At 38.2% G+C, this 25,330-nt stretch overlaps 1 protein-coding gene across 3 annotated transcripts in view; it reads right to left on the bottom strand.

Moving 5' to 3' along the window:
• LOC128936249 (protein TUNAR) overlaps positions 1-25,330 on the bottom strand; it is a 160,736-nt gene that overhangs the window by 36,780 nt on the left and 98,626 nt on the right. Inside the window, exon 1 of one of the 3 annotated variants that reach the window (XM_054275024.1) lies at positions 440-979. The exons of the other annotated variants lie outside the window; for them this stretch is intronic. The gene's annotated coding sequence lies outside the window, so the exon portion shown is untranslated. Of the gene's footprint in view, positions 1-439; positions 980-25,330 lie in introns of those variants that run through there. 3 annotated transcript variants of the gene reach the window in all.

Below are 25,330 nucleotides of genomic sequence, written 5' to 3'. Positions count from 1 at the left end.
TGTTCAACAAAATCATCTTTAGAAAGTACAATCCTATACATATTATTTCATTTTTCATATGAAATAACATTATTTTAACCACAGTAATCAATCTAGAAGTAATTATAGGACAACTGAAAGAGATTTAGAAACGGCTATTTCAGTATGCACAGATGGTTGATAAAAACGTTCTCTTTCAATTGTATTAAATGTATAAAAGTTAGGGATTAATTTGGAGTGAGATTCATATCTTTGCTATGGAAAGAAATAATAGCTATTGCTAGGCAATGGATTTGTAACCCGACAGACAGAAAATGACAATGTGCTATACTGCTCGTTTAAAATCCAGAGACAAACAGCTTGCCTTCATATCAAACACATTTCCCTTCGACACCAGTCCCCTGCAAGCCCCTGGTCCCTCAGCAAAATGAGCATGGGAGGAGAAGCCTGTGAGACTTACCTGCTTGCCTTCAGAGGATGAAGAAGTTTAAAGCATCAAAGTTCTCATGATAATCAGTCACTAACACTTAGCTTATGCGGAAATAATTACATTCTTCCATCCTTTAGCTTTCTCACTGACTGAAAGCTGGTGATGGATGCCAGCAGCCTTGTTAAAATATCACTGTAATCCGTTCAAGCTCTGGAGATTGCTTAGAAAACCAAGTCATAAACATGCAGTGTAGCTTCACAAGCAGCTCAGCATTTTCCAAGCGTGCCCACGGCTTCCTTTTCCAGTGCTGTACTTCACAGAGCACTCGACCTATCTTCCTTTGGGTAAGAGAACACGGTTGTTGAAAGTAAATCCTAGTGAACAAAAGAGTTCTGTGGGTTTGTTTTCTTACATCAAATAGTTATTATTTTAGGAAAGGAGACACCCTTTATGGTTCTGCTTGCTGCTGTTCCCTCATGAAGAAAAAAAAAAAGAATAAAAAAAGCTTCAAATGGAAAAAAAGCAAGAAGCAAAGAAGAGGATACAGCAGTTCAAGAAGCAGCAGGCAAGGATGGGTGTCTTGTGATTGCTTTGAGTTAATACTCCTCAGGGGGAGTTGAAAAAAGCACAAATACAGCAAAATCTGTCTTACAGAGTAAAAATCTGTTGTATAAGCCAGTCTCTGGCAAAGTAAAACAGCATGTGCATTTACCCCATTAATTTCTAGCATGGCAGAGTGCAAAGGAAATTGGTAGCTTTCTGTTTACTAACTGCAAACAGGTAGGAAGGAGGAAAGAAAATTCAGTATGCATAACTTCTCTAATTGTTTATGCTCTCCTGAGAAATGTATCAGATCTATTGTGAAAGCTGTATTTATCAGTACCACAGAACATTTTATCATTATCAATATTTTCTGGAGCATATGTGGAGAATGAGCAATTAAGAGTGCAGCATCCCCTAGATGCAAACAGCACATTTGTGACTGGTCTTCCAGTAGCTTAAATGTAACAGGTCTTTGGGCTCTCTGGAAAATATGAAGAACAAGCATCGTAAGTACTAAACACTTTGGAGTAACTGACCTAATTACTGGCACCAAGTGATGGGAACTTCAGCCTAAAAACCTTAATTCAAATCTCCCTGAAGCCCATTAAAATACATTTTGAGAGGCTGTGGATGAGGACCTTTGCCAGCTGGCTCCTTTGTCCCTGGGCATCAAAACGCAGCTAGATCACAAAATCACCAAAAACAACTTGGAAGGAGCTGGTTGAAACCCTGCTCTGACCTGAAGTTGTCCTGGATGTGACAGTGTGATGCTGGGTCTGAATCTGCTCAGATAATATATGCAGCACAAACACATGCCTGTTCCTTCAGGGCCAAGAAGAAAACAGTCCATTTATTTGTATGATGAGCCCAGTCACAGACCAAAATGCCACTGAGCCAAATGCTATTCAAGCAGAAAACAAAGAAACTCCTCAGCTGTATGAATTTACTGTCCAGCTGTCACCTTTCATACTTTCCACACATACTACCCACCTGCAGTGCCACCAAATCTTGCAGAACACAGTGTTCTTGACTTTAAAGCTTTCAAGTTATTAACCCAGCTATACTTTGGGTCATTTTTTCCCCATAGCAGAGCTTGATCTCACCCTTTCCAATCAGTGAAACCACGAAATTTTGAAAAAAACCATTATCTCCTATTTCCATTGCACCTTGTTGTTAGAGAGGTTGGAGTCAAAGTGCATCCGTGTTATACACTGAAAATATGGGGAAAAATAAACAGAGCTATGTTTGATATTTAAGCTCTGAGGAACTACACATGCCAGATACAGCAAATACCACATCCTTGGCACAGAACAAATCACTGATAGCTCAGGGCTTTGCCTCAAAATGCTGTAGGACTTAGTTGTGTATTCCTCTTTTCCATAGTCACAATTCTGCATTCTGCTGCAATCTGAGTATTCTAGGCTTCTATGTTCATGGAAAACTATCTTCTACTTGAGGGAGCTTTGGGGCTGATCCTGTAGTGGTAGCATTTGCTCTTACGTCCCTGAGCATTAGATATGCTGACTACTCTCTATATCTGATGCCCAGGTGGAGGGCAAATACTCTCTAGATGCACAGCAACCCCGCTGACTCTGGAATAGCCACAGATAGAAAAGTGAGAATACATTTTTTTGAGCATTGAAGAGAAAATCCCAGCCATAACAGAAAATCTCTCTGTAACAGCCTGTTACAGAGCTTGCAAGGGTTTTTAGGGTGAAGAGAGAGACGAGAATGTTGACTTCAAGTTCAGAAGGCTTGATTTATTATTTTATTACATATATTACATTATAACTATGCTAAAAATTATAGAGAGAAAGTTCTCAGAAGCTAGCTAAGCTAAGAATAGAAAAGGAATGAATAACAAAGGAGCTCTCTCTGATTCTGTCTCAGAGATAGTTCGGTCTTGGATTGGCCACTAACTATACACATCTAACATGGGCCAATCACAGGTGCACCTGTTACATTCCACAGCAGCAGATAACTATTGTTTGCATTCTTTTTCTGGGGCCTCAGCTTCCTAGAAGGGAAAATCCTAAAGAAAAGATTTCTATGAAAAGATGTCGGTGACAACAGCCCAGTCCAGCAACTTTCAGTGACATCTTGTGTTGTATCAATGCCATTCAGACCCTACTGGGTCCCTAAGAAAATTTCCCTCCTCTTGTCAGCTTTTCCCTCTTCTGGTCAGCTTTGGTTGGGTGTCTGAGCCCTCTCACTGGCACAGGGCTGCTTTCCAGAGCACCACATGCAACACCCCTGAGATGAAAAGGCAGAAAAGCAGCAATTGCATCACCTAACACAGCACATGCAAGCAAACTGCACTTCCACCCACAGAGAAGCTGCCACTGGTGCAGCTTGCAGTACTTTGTGCAAACACTGGCCTGAAACCACAGATGAGGGGCTGCTCCAGCACTGCCCCTGCAATAAAGCCTCTGCTCTTACATGGAAGAAATCTCAATGCACCTCCTCTTTTCAACTCACATTTGACTTCTAAATATGCTTGCAATGCATTGTGTATTTTTAGCATGCCCAGGGTACCTATTTTGGGTTACCAGCCTGAGAAATCATTGAAGAGGTCTGATGTTGAATGAACCTTTGAAAACTGGTGCATTTAAACATTGGGCAACAGGAGAAGAAAAAAAAATTAGAAAGACAAGTATAAGATATCAGTAGCTTCTTCCAGAAACAGAGGTCAGTGGCCATGAAATTTGTCACTATCTTGTTAAGCATCAAGAATTTCAATGTTTTGACACTACAAAGTGCACCTGCCTCTGGAAATTATTTTGAATGTCTGCATTATCTCTCTTCCATCAGATACAATAATCTTTGTGCAAAAATATTTGCTTTATATTCTGTACAAGATTCTTCCAGCACTCAAAGATACATTTTGGGAATAGAGGTCAACGTGTGTATGTCCCAAAGGTAGGATATTAATAACACTGGAAGATCTATAGTTTTCCATAAGACATGGCATTTCAGCTACTGACTGTGAAAAATTGAATTTGTTCCAAGGGTTGTTTTTGCATAGGAAGGTGACACTATCCTTGCAGAGGACTTGTGGGTATTCCCCTCTTATCCTGGGAGAGTCTGGCTGTCCCAGAAAGGACTCTGAGCATCTTTAGTGCTTTATGAAGGTCAGAAGGAACAGTAAGGGTATACAAGCTCCTCAAGGAGCCAGGATCCTAACAAGCATAATATAATGCTGTATTGTGTCATCTAGATTTTCTTACATACTATTCTAGCATGAAAAAAGCCTTGGACAGACTGGGATCAATTAATTTTATGAAATACATGCATCTCCCCAAGCACAAAAGACCTCCAAATATTCTTTTTCTTTGTACCCTGCTCAGAGAATCCTCATCAAAGCAATTTTTTCTCTGTATCTTGGCAAGCTGTTTTCATTAAAGAGTATATCCTGCATGATTTTCTCAGTGAAATATAATCAAATGGTAAAACAGTCCCAAGACCAAAAAGAAAATACTAAAAAACATAACTACTAAAAGTTAGCACTGCCCAGGGTGCAAAGCCTTGAGAGAAAGAACAATAAACAAGAAACACAAAGATAAACAGAGATGGAAATTGGTGTCTTTAACAATAACATTACTTTTATTTCTAGCCAGAAACATAAATCCTGATGCACTCTGTGCATATCCATATTCATATGTGGAATACATTTATTTGCGCTTTAAGAACAAGTCCCAGTACATGAGATGGAGGAAGCTGAGTCTACAGCTCAAGATTCAGTTGTGCCTTAATTTCAGCCATATTTTAAAATAAAAATCTGTGATCACTTCTACTTGTAGCTGCAGCAGCAAGAAATTAGAGAACTGTGTTTAATTTTGATTAAGCTCAAACAGTTGTTTTATGTCAGATACAAAATCAGTCTTAACACTGCAGAGCTGGACATGCTGTCATCGGGCTATCTGGTGTCCCCTGTAAAAGAGTAGAACCTGTAATTAAACATGCCCATATCATGCCAACACATGTGCCAATGTAAATCTAAACTGACAAACAGCTTTTTATTTATTGCCCTGTGCTCAGTGTAAGTGCCCAAATATGAGAAAGTAAGTGCCAAGCTTGAGAAAGAGGCAGAATTTTCTTCCTGGTTCAGAAACAGAAACCCTTTATCAAAGGAAAATTATTCTGGTCTTTCAGCTGCTTTAAGAGAAGGTTACAACACATTTCTTTCAGACACCATGCATGTGATGGATGGGAGAATACTGCAATAAGCTGCCAGGGTATATCGATACAATGCCATTTTTCCCTCAGACTTTCATGAATTCTATAGGGTCCACTCTGAAGTGAGCCAGGTCCATTTGCTCTTGAAAAGACAAAGTTCTAAACTGCTCAATCCTCAGAACCCTAAAAACAGAAGATAAATTACAAAATGGAGGTGAAACAGAAAGAGGATGATTGAAGGCCAAATCAAGAATAAAACTAGTGGTGGAAAGGCTAAGGGCAGGGCTAAAAAATAGACATGTTGGGGAAAAAACAATCTATGGGAAGAGAGTTAAAGGTACAGGTTGAGGAGGCAAATGTATGACAGCATTGAAACTGATGTTAAAAGGAGAAAGGTGTGAAGCAAACAGCCTGGGATCATGAATTCAGGTAAGAAGGCAGAAGATACCCCAGACTGCAACTTGATCTTGTCATGGAATTCACTGCCCAGTTCAAATTCCCTTCTGAACCAATCCCTGGCAAAAATTGGGGGGGAAAACAAGTTGAGAATTATTTCATTTGATTGCTCATCTTAAACAGTTTTAGCCTGTCTTTCTGCACTAAGATTTTAGTAAGATTTCTTACTGAGGGCAATTCTTTCAGCTGTTCTGTGTTCTCTACATGCCATAGAGGTGCCTGAGACCTGGATACCCAGAACCAAACTACTTTCTCACCAAGGACTGGGCCAAGTTCTTGAAATCTGAGCTGAAGCAATTTCAGAAAATACTGCTTCACCCTTTCAATGCCATTTTCAAATTAATAGTCACCACCACCAAGCTGCCAAAGGAGCTGTTTAAGCTAGGTAGTTCTGCAGTGCACTGATAAGCATTAGCTATGATCTTATGGATGGTTACATTGTCTCCTCTGACCAGAACAGCAATTTCCAGCTCAAAAGTATGCAAAAGTTGAGAGTGCCTGCTTTTAACTCTTTTTGACTCCCCAAACCACACCAGTTTATATTTTTCCTGGCTTCATTTTTAATAACATGCATTGTTTTCCACCAGGTGCTACTCATTCAGTGAGTGTAAGACATGTCCAGCTAGAATCCCAAACAGATCACAACCTTGTATGTAATGGCAACAGGTGTGGGACTATTATAGTTTACAAATATAAGCTTATAGGTTAATTCAGGTAGGAAGGAACCTCAGGAGGTCATCTAGTGAATGACCCAGTTTCTCTAGCTTATCAGAAGTACCCAACTTGTTCCCAAGCTTAGCTGTAAGAGATTTTTACTTTTGCACCTCCTGAACAGAAGGGAAAGACTTTGTTTCATTTCTTCTCAATTTTTTCTCTGACTGCATTTCTTCAGGAAAAGACAGTGCTTATTATGAAGGTATTACAATCATTCTCACTGCATGCTAGACTGTAAAGTTAATAAAACAAAAAATAAATGAACCACAGTAATCTTGTATCAGTTTCTGTCTTGATTCATGCATTGCATTGAGGAAGATTTTTGGGGTTGTAAAGAAAAAATCACACATGGAAGACTCAGCCGAGTCATCCATTCATACAACATTTGCATTATAGAGCACCTGTGACCAGTTCTTTCTCCAGAGCACTTCAAAGAGTATGTGCAGTGATATTTTTAAACTTTGAACAAAAAGAATGTTTGCATCCCATGTGACTCATTAACTCGACAGAGCCATAAAATATCAATCAAGCTACATGTAAAGAGGACTATAATGACACAATGAGTCTGTAGTCCTATTTCTAATTAACATGGCTTAACTAGACACAATGAGCAATCTCACAGTGTAAGCACACTCCTGTGACAATCCTATGAAAAATAATCTGGAAAGGTTCAAAGGATTTCAGTCCAAAAACCTGGTTATTTTTTCCCTCATCACAACTCAATTTCATTTCAACTTGCAGCTTTTGAAGGGAGTAGTCAAGAGCAGTATTGGAAGATGAGAGCCAGTATCATCATTACCCATATGCAAAACAGGGATAACATTTACTTCCCACAAAAAGACACTGTGATGTTTTCATTATCATTGATAAAATGCCTTGCAATCCACAGATGGAAAATAGTGTCTAAAGTCAAGCAGGTCTATCCATATGAAAGGTTTTGCTTTGCAGTCCACAGACAGCCACTGATTGTTTTGGTCTTTCTTTTTCCTAGAGAATATTCTGTTGTTTGGTCTTTGGTTTGTGCTTTTATCCTTGTCTTTGGAATCAGATAACACTGGGTTTCAGCACAATGCTTTGCACATTTGCCATACTGAATTTTAAAGAGCCCCACCATTTTATGAAGTCAGGAAGAAAAATTTCAGTTAGGGAAATGCTAGTACCATATACATTACAAAATAGGAGGTTTTAGGTCTGCAGACTCACAATCACCAAAAAGTAATACTACTCATCGCTAGTGATCAGATTTTTTAAATAGTTATTCTATTTTTTTTAATATCTCTTGTATTTATCCAAGAACAACAAAATCAGGGACTTAAGCAAGGAATAAATGATACTGTTACCCATATCTGTACTGTACCAGCACTTTGTCAGGAGCAGCTATTCTGAATCTGCTGTCCTGAGGCATTAAAGCAAAGGTCATGGTTACTTGTGCTCATGAAAGATTGTGTGGTCTTTCCCATAAGCTTCAGGTGACAAATGCAGAACCTTGGACAAAATCCAACTCAGGAAATTGCCTCCTAACTACATACAATAATTTCTACTATTTCAATTGAGTAATGTATTTTTCTCCACACTCCATCTTAAGCTCCTGTTCTTGGGCAGCCTTCAGTAACATGAACATTTTACACAAGAGTTGTTTTGAATTCTAAATACTCCTAAATAGTTAAATTTAATTAAAAATTTTAGCAACTGGTTTCAAAGGAATCATAAAAGCTCAAGCTTTTCTATTGCCATTTTATGTCGAAGAACTAACTTCTTGTGCTAACACAGCATTTTCCTAAACTCTATATTTAACTCACAATTGGCAATTTCTGGTTATTTTTATTTATTTTTCTCCTATGTATATTGGAAAAGAACTTATTTTATAAGCTATCTTGTTAGAATCTGACTGGGAATTCTTAGCATATGGAAAGAAGACTTGTTCTTTGCTTTTAGAATAGCAGATCTAATGGACAGTATGTTTTTAGTTGTTTACCATAAAGGTGAATTAGTTAGAGAAGGACAATGGTCAAAGGCTAGATACTTTCAGCTGCTTGAAATTGTAAGCAGAATCCCTGAATTAGCTGGTAATGCCATGATGAGCCTGAAATTTATGGGAAACATTATGACTAAGGTTCCTTGAATATTATGGTTGAAGGTTTTGGAAAAACTTAACTCGGCAAAGATACCAGAGAGCATAATCCAGGCTTGCAGGCTTGCTGTCCCACAGTAATTTCCCAGCTAAACGTTATCTGTCAGTAATTTCCCAGCTGAACATTATTATCTGCTTCTTTCCAAGAGCAGCCCTGGGCAGTGACCCTTCTGAGGAGGCCCTGGGTCTCAGCTGGCTCTGCTCCAGCAGCTCGAGCAGGGTGAGGTTTATAGTCAGTGAAGGGGGGTGGCTGTCTTGGGGCACAAGGAGTGTCACACTAAATCACTTTTAACAGGTTTTGTTTTGTAGACACACGCTGTTTCCACAGGTTTCCACACCTGTTGGAAATCTCAAACAGTTTTATAAATGTTGAATGACTTTCTTCTAGCAGATGTATATTTAAAGGCTACACCTTTTGTAAAAACATAATTCCCACACTTCACTTTGTGAGTTTTCCTCTGTATTATAACACCCAATATTGAATGAAAAATATATTTTTATTCTGTGAAGAAAAATTATCATCTATGAAGACATAGCCTGTAAAGTTCTTCTCATCTGCTTAGGCTTATTGCCTTCCAACTGCATATATTTTTTCTGCAGTCGGTTTTAGATAATCATATTATTCTCAGCTAAGTTTTTCAAATGATATATGAAGTACTTATTTTATCAAACAGCTGCCACCAAATAGTCTTAAAATGGAAGATTAAAATCCTCAAAGTCAGTCAGTGGCAGCATTATACTTGCATATACAATCTTAACACAGCCATGGGTGTAGCAGTTGTGAATGCCATTTGCATATACTATTTCCTCAACATAGGATCTTCTTATTTTCTTAAAAATATATGTGAAACTCAGCAGAAAATGAAGAGCAGGTCAATTTTCACAGATAAATTACAGGGAATGGAAAAATGTTTGTCCATGTGTTTTGTAATCCCATACATTTAATACATTACAGTTTCTAATAGGTGCAAGTGAAGTTGGGTGTGGGGAGGAAGGGAGAACTGGAGGGGTCATGGGATAATAATCCTGTTTTAGAGGATCTATAATCTATGAGGAAGGTGTCATTTAACAGAAAACATCAGCCTGTAATTGCAAACCTAATATGATACACTATAAATTGCGTGCTCAACAGTGCTCTTTGAGGTTATCAGGGAGTGCAATACTCTGGATGTTTACACGTTCTTTCAGTAATCTTCTATATCCAAGTTTGGGGTTCTTTTATTTCTTTACAGCTTTAATGGTCTTCTAATAATGTTTTGTGTTGTTTTGTTTTGTAATTTGATGTATTATAATACATTAATTAATACACAAACTCATGAGGATGAAGAGAACCAGCTAGGAATAATTTCACAAAAATATATTTTGGTTTATAGAGTGAGGAATAATTTAACAGGTATGAACACATACTATGAACAAATACTTAGACCTGTAATTTATTTAATCTCTGACATTTTATTTCTCTTTCTAAATATCTACTGTATTTCTCTTTCTAAATATCTACTGTACAAACTTTTCCTAACCAATTCTCATAAAGTACACCACCATTGCATGGGTGATCATTAAAGTTCTGATTGCAAGCTGAAAAAAATTAAGCAACTTGTTTTCTCATTTGTACTGTTATGCAAAATTTCCTTAATAAGTTACTGTTTAGTGTAATTTCACAAATATTTTGTGATGAAATCCAGAACAAGGAGAGAATCCTCACTCATATTGAATGTACAGAAATGTTTCCTCCAATATGCCCATTTCTTAGAATGCTGTTCATCTCATAGACCTTACACTTTCAAGTACATAAATATCAGAAAGAATAGTGGTATTTATAACCAAACCAAAGAAAATAGATATTTTTTTGCTTTTTATTTTTTTTTTTAATTTCAGCTTTGTCCATCAGCTAGTTATTTAAAACTTCAAATTTTCTTCCCAAAGAACTTATTTATTCTTGTCTCTCCCTGATGAAGATATAGGGCTAATTTATATGCAGCAAACACATAAAAATTCCACAAGATTCTGCATAAATATTTCTCTATCCTTTCATACAATATTTCATTGTTACAGAACTTGATTTCTCTACAGTTTTAACAGAATACATGTTCTATACCTTTTAATAAATCATAAGAGAATACCTATTAGATAAAAAGAAAGAAAAGTTAAAAATGCTGATATGGATTTCCTATATCAAAAAAGAGTTGATATTTTTCCTGTAGCAAAAGAAGAAAAGAAAAAAGGAATAGCTCCTAAAAAAGGAAAAAAAATCTCCTCTATCAATCTAACAATTTTAGAGCCCATTTTATGCATAGCCTAATTCAACACACAGCAGAGATGCCTTGCCCATTGTCCTGGGGTGACTGTATGCTCCAGTATTCCCATTATCTGTTTTTTTTTTCTGATCAGGAATGGGACCTGTAGCTTTAAAAACTGTAAAGCTGTATAGATTTCCCCTAAAAGAGCATGTAACAAGGATTAAGGCAACAAAAAAATTCATCTTAGCAGTTTTGTTGGCCTATGCTGGAGGAAAATTATAGACAGTAAAAATTTTTTCCTCTATTCTGGTATTTACCATGCTCTCAAAAACTATTATAAAGATCTTTTTAGGTTCAGGTTAGGGAAAAATAAAAGAAATTATAATTTCTCAATTTAGGGAAGTATATCAACTTCTAAATTATTTTAAAGTAGGGCAGATGCACCAAAAACACTTTTAGAATGGTAACTTTTCATTTTCCTGTTTCAGCATTAAAATTTAGAGATTAAATTCTGTTCTATTTCCCTCTAGTGACTACTTTCATTGAAACAGGATTTCATTCAGATTTATTGTGAAGTAGCAGAACGGGAGATGACCCCTTAAGGCAGCCACTCATTACTCTTGTAACAAATTATGTAATTTCTGAATTTGATTTCCAGCGCACATGAAGCATAAGACATGCTGTAGTTAAAAAGAACAGTGATGAGGATCTAGCACAGAGAAGGGCTTTATTCAAGTTCTCTAAAATGGATTTTGAAGATGCTTTTAGTTTTGGTATCTGGTGCTCTGTGAACATGTGTTTTGAGATCAACTTCCATGAATTCGAGTGAGACTTACCATTTTTCTCTTGTTAGGACAGGTTTTAGATAGTATGAACCAATTACTTCCACATAAAAAGCTGGATTCCTATTTGACACATATCTGGGCAGGCATTGGAAATTTGTAGGCATTGGAAATTTTGCTCCAGGTTTATGACCTTTGAGAAATTTCACCTATTATTCATTCTTTAGTGTTAAGAACTTATATGTCAAAGCAGAAGGGGAAAAAAAAAATTCTAAGAAAAGCATTGCCAAAATTCTTTGCCCATCCCTTTTCCTTCCTTTTATAGCCCCAAATTCTATTAAAATAAATAAAAAAAAGAAAAGAAAAAACGTAGTCGTGGGGAAAGCTTTTACAAAAAAACAAAGGGTTTTTTTTTTCCTTTTCTAACAGCAAGAGGAAACATTTAGCAATTCCCACAAGGGAACACAACAAATTGTGTGTTCAGGCCTACTACCATCACTAAAGATAATCTCTTGTATTCCTTGAGAAAAATTTTTGACATCAGCTCATGGAGTTGTAAAAATGAATCTTCATCTCTACTTTGCACAAACCCCCACAAACCCCTGATGCTGTGCAAACCCTCAAGCCCAGCCACCAGCAGTGAGTGTGAATGTCTCTTTCAAAGCCATGATAAGATATGGATGATTCCTAGGTCATCCTTTCCATGTGCTTCCCAGACTTCCAGTCAACAAGACCATCTTAAGCCATGAAAGCTTCTGCCTGGCACCATGCTTTCTTTTCCAGAAAAATGTGTTTGAAACAGTGTAAAGGTAATATGGAACTAAACACAGCTCTGCACAACTTAGTAGACCTTTCCTGATCACATTTGAGACCCAGAAGACACAATGGATTGATCTTTGTAGGTGTTATGCCTGTAATCACTGTGGCTGGATAATCTTTCCCCTTTAGCTAAACAATGTAAATCAGAACTAAAGCATTATAAGTCAGTTCTGAAGGTTTTTCTTGGTTTCTTTTTGTTCTGTACTAACCAGGAAACAGCACTCCAGGTTGGACAAGGAATTTTCCATCCTTCCAACCCTCACTGCATTTGCTTTGCCTACAGCCCTAATACATCTTCAGCTACCAGTGAACAAAACCATAATGTATCCACATGCATCTTTGCCTGTCTCTTGTCAGGTACTCCACTGAAAACAGAATTATAGGAAGTACTTAACAGAAGACCCTTTTGTATTGAACCCATTATCTTCTGAAATGTCTTTATTTCAGTGCAACTGCCTTTCCATTCACTTGATTTGTATTTCCTGTCACATTCTAAGGAATTTCTATATTATTTTCATTTCATAAATCCATCATATGAGATTGGTTTAAGAAAGTCAATAATATTATATCTTTTTCTTCATTCATCTTGAGCAAGAACATTTTTTTAACTTCTGCATTAATGATGAAAAATTGACTGCAGTTTTGCAGAAGAATTTACTTATTAAAATCTGAATTAATCATATAAAAGGGAAATCCTCATTGCCTTATAATGTAATATCCACAAGATCCGAAAAGTGAGTTTCTTTGTCTTGGGTTTTGTCTTTGCTCTCATAATCTTGTTTATTTTTCTCTGCAATAATACTACTTCTGGTCTATGAACTATCCTGGATATAATATTTAAAGTAATAATTACATGGTTCAGAAAATTTGTCCAAATGTTTTACGATTTACTAAATTAGAATCAAAACTTAATTTCAGATTTTAAGAAAATACATGTAACTTTTGTTCATTTTCAAGGGGAAATTTTCTGCTTAAGAAACCATACTGAAGGCATGGGATTTATACCAACAGATAATTTGACTGAGAAGGTACCAGACTTTGAATGCTTCCATATTGCCTAATTTAATTATTTAGCAGACATAAGTCTATATATCTTGTTAGGCTCTTATTGAAAAATAAAACAAAGGACATGTTCTCTGTGTATCGAGGATTACTGATTTTATTCTAATCCTAGGTGATGTAGGAATAAAAACCTGCTAAAATGTTGAAGATGAAAGCAAATTGTCATGTTTTGGTCACAAAGATAAGGTGGACAATGCATTTTCTGGGCAACCAGCAAAAATATGAAGAGCACAGGGCAGGTTTGGGGTGGACTCTTCCATCATGCAGACCACTGGGATAACAGGGAAGCAGGAACATATTGGTAACAAAGTCTTATGGTGATGTATTCATTTCTACAAAAGCTACAGAAAGCAAGTAAAGGAAAAGGTCCCTGATTGTTCTTCTGGCCAGCCTGGAAGAACAGGCTGAGATTGTGCAGATGCAAAGTAACCTGTCAGAGTGACCATGAAATAGATGACAGAATTAACAAGCCTCAGATGGCTAGAAGGGAGAACACAAACATCATAAATCATGGAGCTCAGGACAGCAGACTGCAATAAACACTTGGAGGTGGAAGTGCTAGATTTTTACATAATGTCAGTAAAAAGGGGAGTAGGAATTGGAGAGAACTGGTAGTGCTGTTAAAACAAACAAAAACAAAAGGAACAAAAAATAGGACAATTCTTAGTATACTGAACAAAGTATCCATCCCAGAGTGTCAACAGTCTAGGAATAAAAAGAAAGGCAAAACATAACTTGTGACAAAGTAAAACATAGGAGAAAATTTATTACTATTAGAATATTAAGAAAAATGCTGGTCTTTTTCTCAACAGGAATCTTGAGAAGGTCACAGTGTTAATGTCATCTTTGCTTCTCTCTTCAGTATAAATGTCAACTCTGATCTTACAGCTAAGAAAATGAGCTGCAGAGATAGAGATGAGTAATAAAACCAGAACAACAGATTGGAAAATAGGTAAATGAGAGGTTCCAAGATAGGCTCAGTGGAAATTCTCCATAGGTATTTTCCTTAAGCCTGCCTTTTGTCCCACGGATGATAAATCATTATGTCTTGAAAAGCAGTCAAAAATAAATTAGGCTCCACAGAACTCAGAAAAACCACATCTAATTAAACTACATCTAATTAAAACTACATCTAATAAAAAAAAAGGCTAGAGGAGAGAAAACTACTCAGCCTACCTTCAATTTTAGAAAAATCTTGAAATGAAGAGTCAAACAAACCATTCACAAACATCAAGAAGACAGAAAAGTCATGACTGCCTGCATGGACCTTTCAATATCAAATCATAGTAAATTAATCTAATTCTTTGTATGAGATCAGATTTGCTAAGGTGTAACAATGAAAGATAAATAAGACAAAAATAACCAGTCACAGGAAGAGTTGTTGGTCACCAGATAACATGAAGTTGGGTGGGACTGCTCTGCTGAAAGGTGGGAAGGTTCTGGAGAGGGATCTGGACAGGCTGGATCCATGGGGCAAGGCCAGTGGTGTGAGACTCAACACCACCGAGTGCCAGTTCTGCACTTGGGTCACAACAACCCCACACAGCACCACAGGCTGGGGCAGAGTGGCTGCAAAGCTGCCTGGTGCAAAAGGAGCTGGGGGTGCCCTCTGACAGCAGCTGAACAGGAGCCAGCTGTGCCCAGGGGGCCAAGAAGGCCAATGCCATCCTGGCCTGTGTCAGCAATGGTGTGGCCAGCAGGACCAGGGCAGGGATTGTCCCCCTGTACCCAGTACCTCAAATGCTGTATTCTGGGTTCCTCACCACAAGAGAGACATTGAGGGGCTGGAGCATTGAGGGCAACAGAGCTGGGGAAGGCTCAGGAGCACAAGTCTTGTGAGGAGCCGCTGAAGCTGTTTATTCTGAAGAAAAGGAGCTTTAGGGAGGGTATTGTATCTCTCTCCAACCACCTGAAGGAAGCTGTAACCAGGTGGGCACTGGTCTCTTCTCCCAAGGAACAGGATGAGAGGAAATGGCCTCAAGCTGCAGTAGGGGAGGCTTAAAGTGGATATCAGGAAAATCTTCTTCACTGCAAGGGTGGTCAAGCATTGGAACAGGAAGGGAACATGCTGCCAAGGGAAGTGGTGTAATTACCATTCCTGGAAGCATTTAAAACCATAGAATGGCACTTATGGATATGGTTCAGGGGAGGGCTTGGCAGTGCTAGGCTGATGACTGAATGTAATGATCTCAGGAGTCTTTACTATTGCAAATGATGCTCTGATTGTAAAGTCAAAATTAAACTTCACTGATTTGAGTATCCTCTCCATGATAGAAGCCACTAGCAGGTGTCAAGGAAGAACATGAAAAAAGCATGGTAAGAATGTATTTAAATTTTATGTGATAGGTTGGTTTAAACAAATATGCAACTTAATGACTTTCAGAGGTGGAAGTTGCATCAACAACTATTCTTGGATATTCCATTCAAAATTAAAGTATAATAAAGACAATATTGCAGAATCTGATATATTTTCAAAAATCACTTATATAACATGATTAATTATATTACATAATTATAATATACAGAGATCCTACCAAAATTGAAGAAGTTTTGAGTACTAAAAGATCTAGGAATAAAACTCCAAGTCATCTTAAAAGGCTAAAGAACAATCCTGAAAAACCAGGATTCATATTAGAGGGAAAAGAAAAAAAGTTATGCATTTAGATTACACTACACAGATAGAAGATAGAGAATGACAGATCTGCTCTGCTGTGAAAGATCTGAGGATTCAAATGGATCAGATCAGAGCACGTGCCAATAACACTGCCAAAATCAAACATGGTGCCTAAATGAAAGGCTGGCTGTAAGAGCTCCTGCAGCATCCACTGGAGTAGGTTTTCAGTTACAAGCACTGCTCCTCCAGAATAGTCTAGGTCATCTGAAAGGAGCTAAGAGAGAGGAATGAATGATAGAATTCAATAAAATATTGTTCAAGAAGGGTTGAATGGGCCATATAATCTAAATGAGAGACATTTGAAAGGAACTTTAACAGTTTTGAGATGTGAAAAAAGCAGCTGTAAGGAAGAGACTAAGCAATTCTCCATGAACACTACACATAAAGCAAGAAGTTTCTTACATATATACCAACAAGGAAAATTCAAAGCCAGGTCTTGGAAAAATTTGTGGACAACCAAAGTTATTCACAAAGCTCAGTCACCAACACTGGAGTTTATCTAGGAAAAGACAGACAAACACCTATCAAAAAAGGCTTAGGCATAAATGACACAGCTTCTTGCTAAGGGAGTTGCCATCCTGGGTATCTTTTTTTTGTGTGTGTCCTTTTAGTTTCTTTTCTATGTTTTTGCAGAGGCAAAAAAACTACTTGAACAAATCACCAGTGGATGTTGTAAAGTCTCAATTACTTCTGGTTGCATTTGAAAATACAAGTCCTTCCTTCTGAAATACACTGTCTTGCAAAATTTAGTATATGTGGCTTTATACAGAAATGACTGACAAGGTCTTTCCTTATTTTTTTTCTGAAGGAGATTAAATTACATGCTTTTAGTGCTTTCTTCTGGCCTCACTATCTAGATGTTATGAATAGATTAACTGAACACTGTTGAGTACTGCAACACATTGCCCAGAGGTGTTACAGAATCTTCAGCCCTGGGCAAGATGCTGTAATTGACCCTGCTTTGAGCACTGGTTTGGACTGCACAGTCTCCAGAGGCCCCTTCCAGCTTCAGCTCTTCTGATTCTGTGAGATCCTGTGATTTCTAGATTGCAACAACATTAAGTGCATCTTATCACCATGAATCAAGTGAAAACTCTGAAGCATTCAAGAATGAAAAGAAGAAAAATCGATGTGATGAGCATTTTCTCTCCTGTCATGGTCCACATGGCTTTTTTTTTTGGTGATGTATCCTAATTATTTTTGTTCCAACTGGATTGCTTTTCTAATGAAAATTAGGCTGTTTTCTGCTGTTATGAGTGTGGGAAATGAATCTGGTGCAAGTTACAGACCTTGTGAGATGCCACCCTGTATGTATGTGATAAGCAGTGATACAAAAATGTAGAAGGAGGTTTGGTAAAATAGAGAACATGATGAGATGCTCTGTATGAATTGGGAACTATAAAGACCAATTTAGCACAAGAGTTTAGAATGGATAATATGAAATTTTAAATGAGAAAAAGGTAAGTTTTCAATGGAATTTGCTTAAAAGAAAAATAGACAAAATACTGGAAGATGTTAAGTGTGCAAAGAAAGGGAATGGAGGCAAAACCAGGAGGAGTCAGCTTCCACAGTTCAGTGAGGGCTGCTGTCTGATTCTAGGCCCTCTCCACTGAATTCTGGAGTTGTGTCATATGCAAGTCACATCTTTGACTGATATAAACCCAACCCTTCTGAATGAGGTTTTTCAGTAATGGTTATTTTTAAAGGCTCACAGAGAAGGTTTACCATTATCCCCAGGACAGCAGAAGCAGAACCAATCTAACCCACTTCTCTGTTAAGCCCATACTTTCAGAATAAGATTCACCTCCTTTGATTTATCTGATCCCTCAGCAGCAACCACAGACATGGGTAGTGGAAACAAATCCTTCTCATGATGCAAAGAAGAGAGAGATGCTTCTGAGTGGGAGTGAGAATCACAAGTAAACCAGCAAGCACTAAGCTAACCAGAGGTGTGACATGGTATCACATGGTGTCCCCTACTGAAACTCTGAGCTAAAAGCTTCTGCAAGCCTGACAATTAGAGACTCAAACCATGTCCTGGATGTTGGCACTTATGCCAAGTACTTTGGAAACAGAACATCCTTAATTCCTTTAAATGGCTGAAAAATGGAAGTGGTGATTATAATTTATGTTATAGATTAGAAGTTAAGTGCTCTTATGCAGGAAATAGAAACTCTGAATATGAGACCTTCCCCAGCCTGGTGGTTCAAACTCAAAATTTCCATCTTCCATCAGCACAGCTTATCAATTTTAGAAGGAAGCTTTGGATGAGAATTGCTTTCCTGCAGAAGCTCTGTCATCATGCAATAAAGAATTCACTGTTCCCATATACTAAGAAATTTACTACTCAAATTTGCTAACAAATTGAGAATGTAATTTCATTTTAAAATGAAAAATAAAGGCAAAGTCACTGTTAAAGAGAATTCATCTGTGAATGGCAAATTGCCTCCTGAAGCAAATGCACTCATTATGCTCAAAGAAAGGATGAGATCTCCCACAGTTAAATAAAACTAGTAGGAAAAATAATTGCTTGATAAATCAGAGTAATTAAATTTTGCACATCTGAACGCTACTGCACCTCTGTCTCCAGTACAACAAGGCCAGCCCTGTAGCAGAGAAACAGCACATAAAGCTCAGCCTTCACTCCCTGAAAAATGTACCACTGAAAGAAATAGCCCACCTTTTCCCTTTTAGCTCTTCACTGATGAGGAATGGGAAATCCTGCCCCACAAAGCTATTGGGATCAGAGCAGCCAAAACTGTGATGATGCTATCTAGTTCCAGTTCACCTTCTGCAAACATTCCACCGATCATTAGTGTCTTCTAACATTTAAAAAACACAAAGCAATAGACTCTGCTTTTCTTTGGGAACCTTTCTGACAGGTCATTTGTTAGTTGGTCTGTCTTATGTGTTAATGGTTGTGTGCCAGGTAAATAACTGTTTCCCCTGATAAACTTCCACAGGAAAAATAAACTTCTGCCACAATCCTTTCAAATTTCAAAAGTTAATTCTTGACCATTTAAACAATTTTTGTGTTTAGGCTACTTTAACACAGTTATCTACATCTAGGCATGCACACATTCATCAGTTGTTCACCTACCTGCTGCAGTCAGCAGAAATCCAGCCAATGCAACCTGGAGCACAACTGAGCTCACCCCAACCAAGGGAAGCAGCAGCTGCTGAGGTGAATCACTCACTCAGCTCCAGGGGCTCCAGCCTTGATCTTTATTGACTCTAACAATGGCTTTGATACTGAGGGCTCAATGCATTGCCCACACAGAAGGAGCCAGTGCCATTTGAGATGGACAGCATAACCTGCTGTCCTGTTGGCAATACATCTTGCAGAGCTGTCAAGGAGCCTTGCACATTGCAGGGCATCTGAAAAGTCAGCAGTTCTTGTGTGAGGGTGACTGAAGTGAGCCTTTAGGCCACAAACAGACTCCTGCAGGGAGGCATAGCAAATTTAGGTATCTCCATTGTCAGCTGAATCTCTGGAATTCAGGAATTTGAACAGCTTTATCTGCAAAGGCCGTGGCACTGCCACGGGAGCAGTAACACTCATAAGAAGTGGCTTGTTATGGTTTCCCTCCTAGTCAACAGGCTAACAGGAGGAAAGCACAGCACAAGCTCATTCATATCTGTTCCTCAGGAGTACAAGCATGCCTTGCATACTCTGTCTTCAGAACCAGTCAAGCAGAAATCACCAGCAATTACTTTCACAAGAGTTACAGAAGAATGATTTTGGGCTTAGGGTCGTTTTAAGGCATAGCTATATGATCAGATTTAGATGGTCATAAGCTAACTCCACATTTTATGTCACCTCAGGTTCACATTGCATTTAGACAGAATAACCTTATTACAAAATAACATGTGAACTAAAAATTCACACCTCTCAGTTTATTCATGCAGGCTCAGTAAATGGCAAACTGGGCTATGATCCAAGCTGGAACTGGCCTGTGCTGCAGAATCTTGGGCAGAGAGGGCATCAGATACCAACCTTTGTGTATTTAGGTATACTCAGATGCTTTGGTGCTGACCCCCTCACTACAAGATCACCAGGAATTTGGTATATTGGAACATCAGGCAACAAAAGACTCATGAAGCACTGAGAGAGCATATCTACACAGAAACCTTTTGGCAGTCCATTTTTGACAAAAGAGAAGTTGCCTTTTATTAAGAGAATCTAAACAAAAAGTAGTAATTTTCCCAAAAGCTTAATGTTCTGTAAATATCAGTTCCCTGAGCAATTTCCTTAAAAAAATTCAGATGATCTTATTACTCATGTGATCTGTGCATTAAGTCTCCTTTTAACTTCTCCACTACAGCACTTCTGTAGGAATTGACCGTAATAAATGTGATTATGGATGCAGTTTACACAGGTGTAGCTCCTGATATAACTTATCCATTTGGTAGTTAGCTATTCTTTTAGTCTAGATACTGCCAGATGACTGAGCAAGTTCTTTGAGCTTCTTCCCAACGTGCCTCCTGTGTGTATGTGTCGTGTCTGGCAAAATCTGTAGTGTCCACTGAGAGAAAGCAGACATGGAGCAGATGCTCAACTGCATTTCTTTCCCTGCTTGACTGCAGTGACTGCTCTGAGAAATAAACAATCCACTCAGTAAAACAAACTGCTGCAAATGTTCACTATGGGTTCTATCATTTGATTATTACCTTGTTTATACTCTTTTCCTAAACAGGTTTATTCAAATTCCCCTACCAATCTATACACTCCTGAATTTTTATCAGCTATATCTCTTCCCTCCAGGCAGAGCCCTCACTTCCTTTTTGCTACAAGACTTTTTTATCTACACGTAGGATTGGATTTTGTGTTTGATTTTGTGAGGTACTTATTCTTGGAATTAGTTCCTGCTTTTTTATTAAGGGATGGCATGTTCTATAAAGTATTCCATCTCTAAATCAGACAGTGAGAGAAAAAAAATGTGATGTCTCCCATTTTCAGATTTGAAAGAGCAGCTGATGTCAGAAAGGAAGATAAAAAAGTTGACCTTATAACACTCTGGTTCAGGATGATGCTGCCTCTTAGTCTCAATGTCCAATTTATCTCAGAGCACATGCAGGGTGAAGACTGCAAAGTAAGACTAATGGGTATGGCAGAAACATGTGCAGTAATTCATCATCATAACAAAGCATAGCACAATTATCAAGAATTTCCTGTAGACTTGCCACGATTACATGGAAACAAATTGTTTCGTCTGCTCAGTTAAAAGTGCAAGAATACTGAACCAAAAACCAGAAAGGGATTGTTGCCACCTACATACACAAATTATCCTTTTAAGAAATGACAAATGTACAATTTGGCTTTCTTTTTGGGTTTGTACACTGAAATAGTATTCATTCAGTGCCTGGCCAAATGGGTCTCTATGTTCTGCAGCAGGACACATCACAAAAAACAGGAAGAAGAGGCAGCTGGCTGCAGGGTTTGAGGAGTTAATGGATGCTACCACAACATCTTTTTCCTGCTTGCCAAAGCCTTTATTGCAGAAAAAAATTCAAGTAGAATGAAGGAAGGGAAACCTTTAATTAGTTGGAATTTACTTATTAAAAAAAAAACCAAAACAACTTGTCTCTGCTTGGCATATCTTCCTGAGAAAAGACTAACATCAGCATCACTTTGTGACTAATTTGGTTTGGTCCTGTTCCTGGTGTTCAGCTACCTGGAGTACAGTTTAGGCTGCTGTTTATTTGACTCTCCTCCCTGAGGACCACTCTTCTGTAGGAAAATTAAAGCTATGCAATGCTTACACAGACATTTCTTGCACTTCTGCTGGAGAACAAGTCCATTCTGAGTAAGCACTAATAATAGACAATACTGCAAGTAGCTGCTTGGGGCTCACATGCTTGAGAGACAAAATATTAAAGGAAAAGTCACTGCTGAAAGGAGCACATAGATTGCATTTACTATCACAGATCTCTACTGTGTTTCAGTGATCATGCCACTTAGGTAAAGTGGGACTTTGAGAGCTAAAGTCTAATTAAAATAAGTGGGCGTTATATAACCATGCTCAGAAGGCAATTTTTCTGCAATATTCCTTGGTGACTAGAAGCTGCCTTTCTTTAAAGCATTTACACAACTCAGCTCTAGCAATTTAATGGTTGGAAGATGATAAGGAAATAAATTAGATTTTGGTACACAGCAGTCAAATTAATTTCAGGGGTATATGTAAGGCTTAGCACTTAAGTCCCATAACTACATCATGACCCATCTCCACTGGAAGGTCCCAGTTTTTCAGGGAAGGCTGGATAGCACACATCACACAATTGCTTTTTAGAAGATGTCATCATGCATCATGACAAAAGTCATGTTTCAGGGAATGCCTTCACTCCACCAGGGTATCCATTATGCTTGGGGCTGCATTGCTGAGGTTCCAAGAATACATCTGGCCCAGGGAGGGAATGTAACCTTCCTGTCTTTTCTTTTGTTTTAATTGGTTTGCTTTTGTTGTTTTCTTGATCTTTTTCCTCAAATAATTTCCTTTATTGATCTTGTCTTTTCTCATTTTTGTCTCTTTCCTGGTTACTTCCAGATCAGCACCAGGATGGAAGTCCCATGGGGAGCCCCACTTGGCCCCTTTCTGCTAAGTCCAACAGCCAGCCTTGGCAAAGTGAAGACATTCTGATCAGAAGCAATGGGGGGGAGCATTGGTGGGGGGGGGGGGTCTATTTTGGGTGTCACAGGTTGGTGATAATGTGTCACACTACTGCAGCCCAGGTAATGGTGCAGTCACTGTGCTCTGCCAGCCCTTCTCTGAATTACAGCCATGAAGGAGCTACGTAAGGTGCAAAGACACCTAAGTTCACTCACTCTGTCTGAGCCTGGTTTGCCAGCATTGCTTCCTTAAGGAATGCTGCACAGAACTCAGTCTCCAGGGAGGGGGAGCCTGCTGCAATCAACCTCATGAAGGAAAATATATCAGTCTCAAATTAATTTCACTGTATGGATGAATTCTGCCAAGTTCCTGGAATTTTCACAAACCAGTTTCATCTACCCTAAATTTACTGATCTACTTTTCAAAATGTAAACAACTTTCAAATAAGATTTTATTGCATTTGGATATAATTCTTGTCATGTTCTGTACTTTTCTGCTTCGTTTCCAAAGAATGTTGTGATGATTAACTCATGCATTATGTGATGCCATGTGTAATGCTCCCTTGTGACAACAACTCAAATTGCTATTTTCATGCTATCTTCCTGTCTCTCACTCTTGTTTTATTTTTACTCCATCCTCTTACTCATTTGAATAGAAATATTTTCAAGAATATATTTCTGTCTCCTTTTGCCAATTGACTGCCAGCTCACAGTCTAGAAAAATGGGTAAGTGGAAACATCCAGCTCCCACAACTTTGCTTCCAGTTGCTACAGAGCTCACTTTCCCAGGAATTCTCATGGACCTTCATCTGCAGAGCTCAGTCCCTCATCAAAACATCAGCAAGTTGTATGGGAACTCTTTGAATGCCTGGGTAGCCAATGAGGCATACAGCAAGGGTTCAGCTCAAGCAATCTCATAGCTTTACAACTTTTTTATATTCAAAAAAGGATTCAGTACTTTTAAACCTTCATTCTGGATATCAATAGAGAAAGAGAGCTTCTGGATGTTAACTGATCATGGATGAAATGGAATTATTATTTTGAATATGAATTATTCTTAACCTGAATAAAGATGCAGATAAATCCATTTCATTTTACCATTTGAATAGAAGAAACAGGACGAAGATTTAAAGTCCCATAATCCTGACAGTGATGCAGGAACTCGTATAACATGCATGGAGAACCTACAGCAATGGAAAATCCTGAAAAATGTAGGAGAGAAGAAAGTGACAGCAGAAGACATGCAATCAAGAGAAATTTGAGGTTTCTCTTGAATTCTAGTTGTCCTTGATCACATCAGTAATAACTGTTACTGTTCACAAACTCCATATCCCAAATCCATCTAGAAAATTGTAAGAAAACTAAGGACAGGAAAATTCAGCTTTCAGGAGCAGGCATAGTTTAACCACCTATTTTCCACCAAGTGTTCTGTGCACAATTGTCCCAACAAAGGAAAAACCAGAATAAAACCAGAAAAGTCTATGCAAATAGATGTTTGAGGTTAATAACCCTTGTGAGCCTATCCAGGGCTGGCACCAGAAAACTCTATCATTCCATAACAAGAAGTACAGTCTAAAAAGACTGATTTAGGTTTTAAGTCCACCTCCTTGTGAGAGCAGGACTGTTCTCAAAATACTCTAAGCAGTAGTTTCTAGTTTAGCTTTAAATACACAAAGCAATGGCTTTGCTGTTCCTTGTCTTGAAATCTACGCAAGTTTGGAATTCAGTATCCACTCCTCAGTGGCTTTTGCTGTTCTCCACTTTCAGTTGCTATATATACAACAGAAAACTGCAATTTACATTAGATGACCCTGTATGAGTGTGCTCAATCAGTAAAAATGTTTCCTGCATATAGGGGCTATATGGATGCAGCCTCAATAGCTGCCAGACATTGGGATGGAAAAGGTGTGTCTTCCACATCACAACCTGATCACCTGTTCTTTAATCCTCTCACTCCCACAGAGGGAGCACCCCAAGGAACATCTCCAGCCAGACTGTTCCTCCTTGCTGTCAAGGTCACTTACAGACATTGGGAAATATTCATCTATCCTTAGCCAGTAAACTGAAAGATATTTCACTTTCTTTGTACATCCTCATCTAATAATGTTTCTCTCTGAATTGCCTCCAGTTCACTGCACTGTTAATTAACTTTTATGCGCTACCAGAGATGAATGCATCTCAGCAGTGACTTAAGTGATTTCTCTACAGCTTGTGTTTCAGTTTCCATTCATAAAACACTTCAACCTATACTAGTCAAAATTGAACCCCTTTGTAGTATTTTTGCATTTCCATAGCGGGTCTCATTGTAAAGTAAAAAAGAACAGAGGAACAGAGGAAGTAAAATTTTAAATGCCAATATTTGTCTTTGCCTGAAATACTCAACTTGGTTAGGGGAAAAAAACCCCATTCTCTGAGTGTTTGTCAGCTCTGTACATTCTACAGGCCATTTCCATTATTAAACAACAATATCTGAGCCTTGCCTTAAATATCAATATAATATGACCTTAGTTGTTTAGCAATATTGTTTTAAGTTGAAGTTTCATACACAAAAAACAACCTAAAAAAACCCCACATAAGCATTACAAAATGTGTCACTGTAGCAAGGTTTTCTTTAACAGCCTGCAAAGTGCACACAGCTTTTCCTGCACATTTTAAGGACATATCTAGAGTTCACAAGCACTTTCAATTTTATCACCTAATTATTAGAGAGACAATTT

This window comes from Melozone crissalis, unplaced genomic scaffold, assembly GCF_028551555.1.
Source record: "Melozone crissalis strain CALT ecotype California unplaced genomic scaffold, PUWL_Pcris_2 ptg000018l_1, whole genome shotgun sequence".
Classification (NCBI taxonomy): Eukaryota; Metazoa; Chordata; class Aves; order Passeriformes; family Passerellidae; genus Melozone; species Melozone crissalis.
The sequence above is the reverse complement of the archived record's forward strand: the minus strand, read 5'-3'. Positions and strand labels throughout refer to the sequence as shown.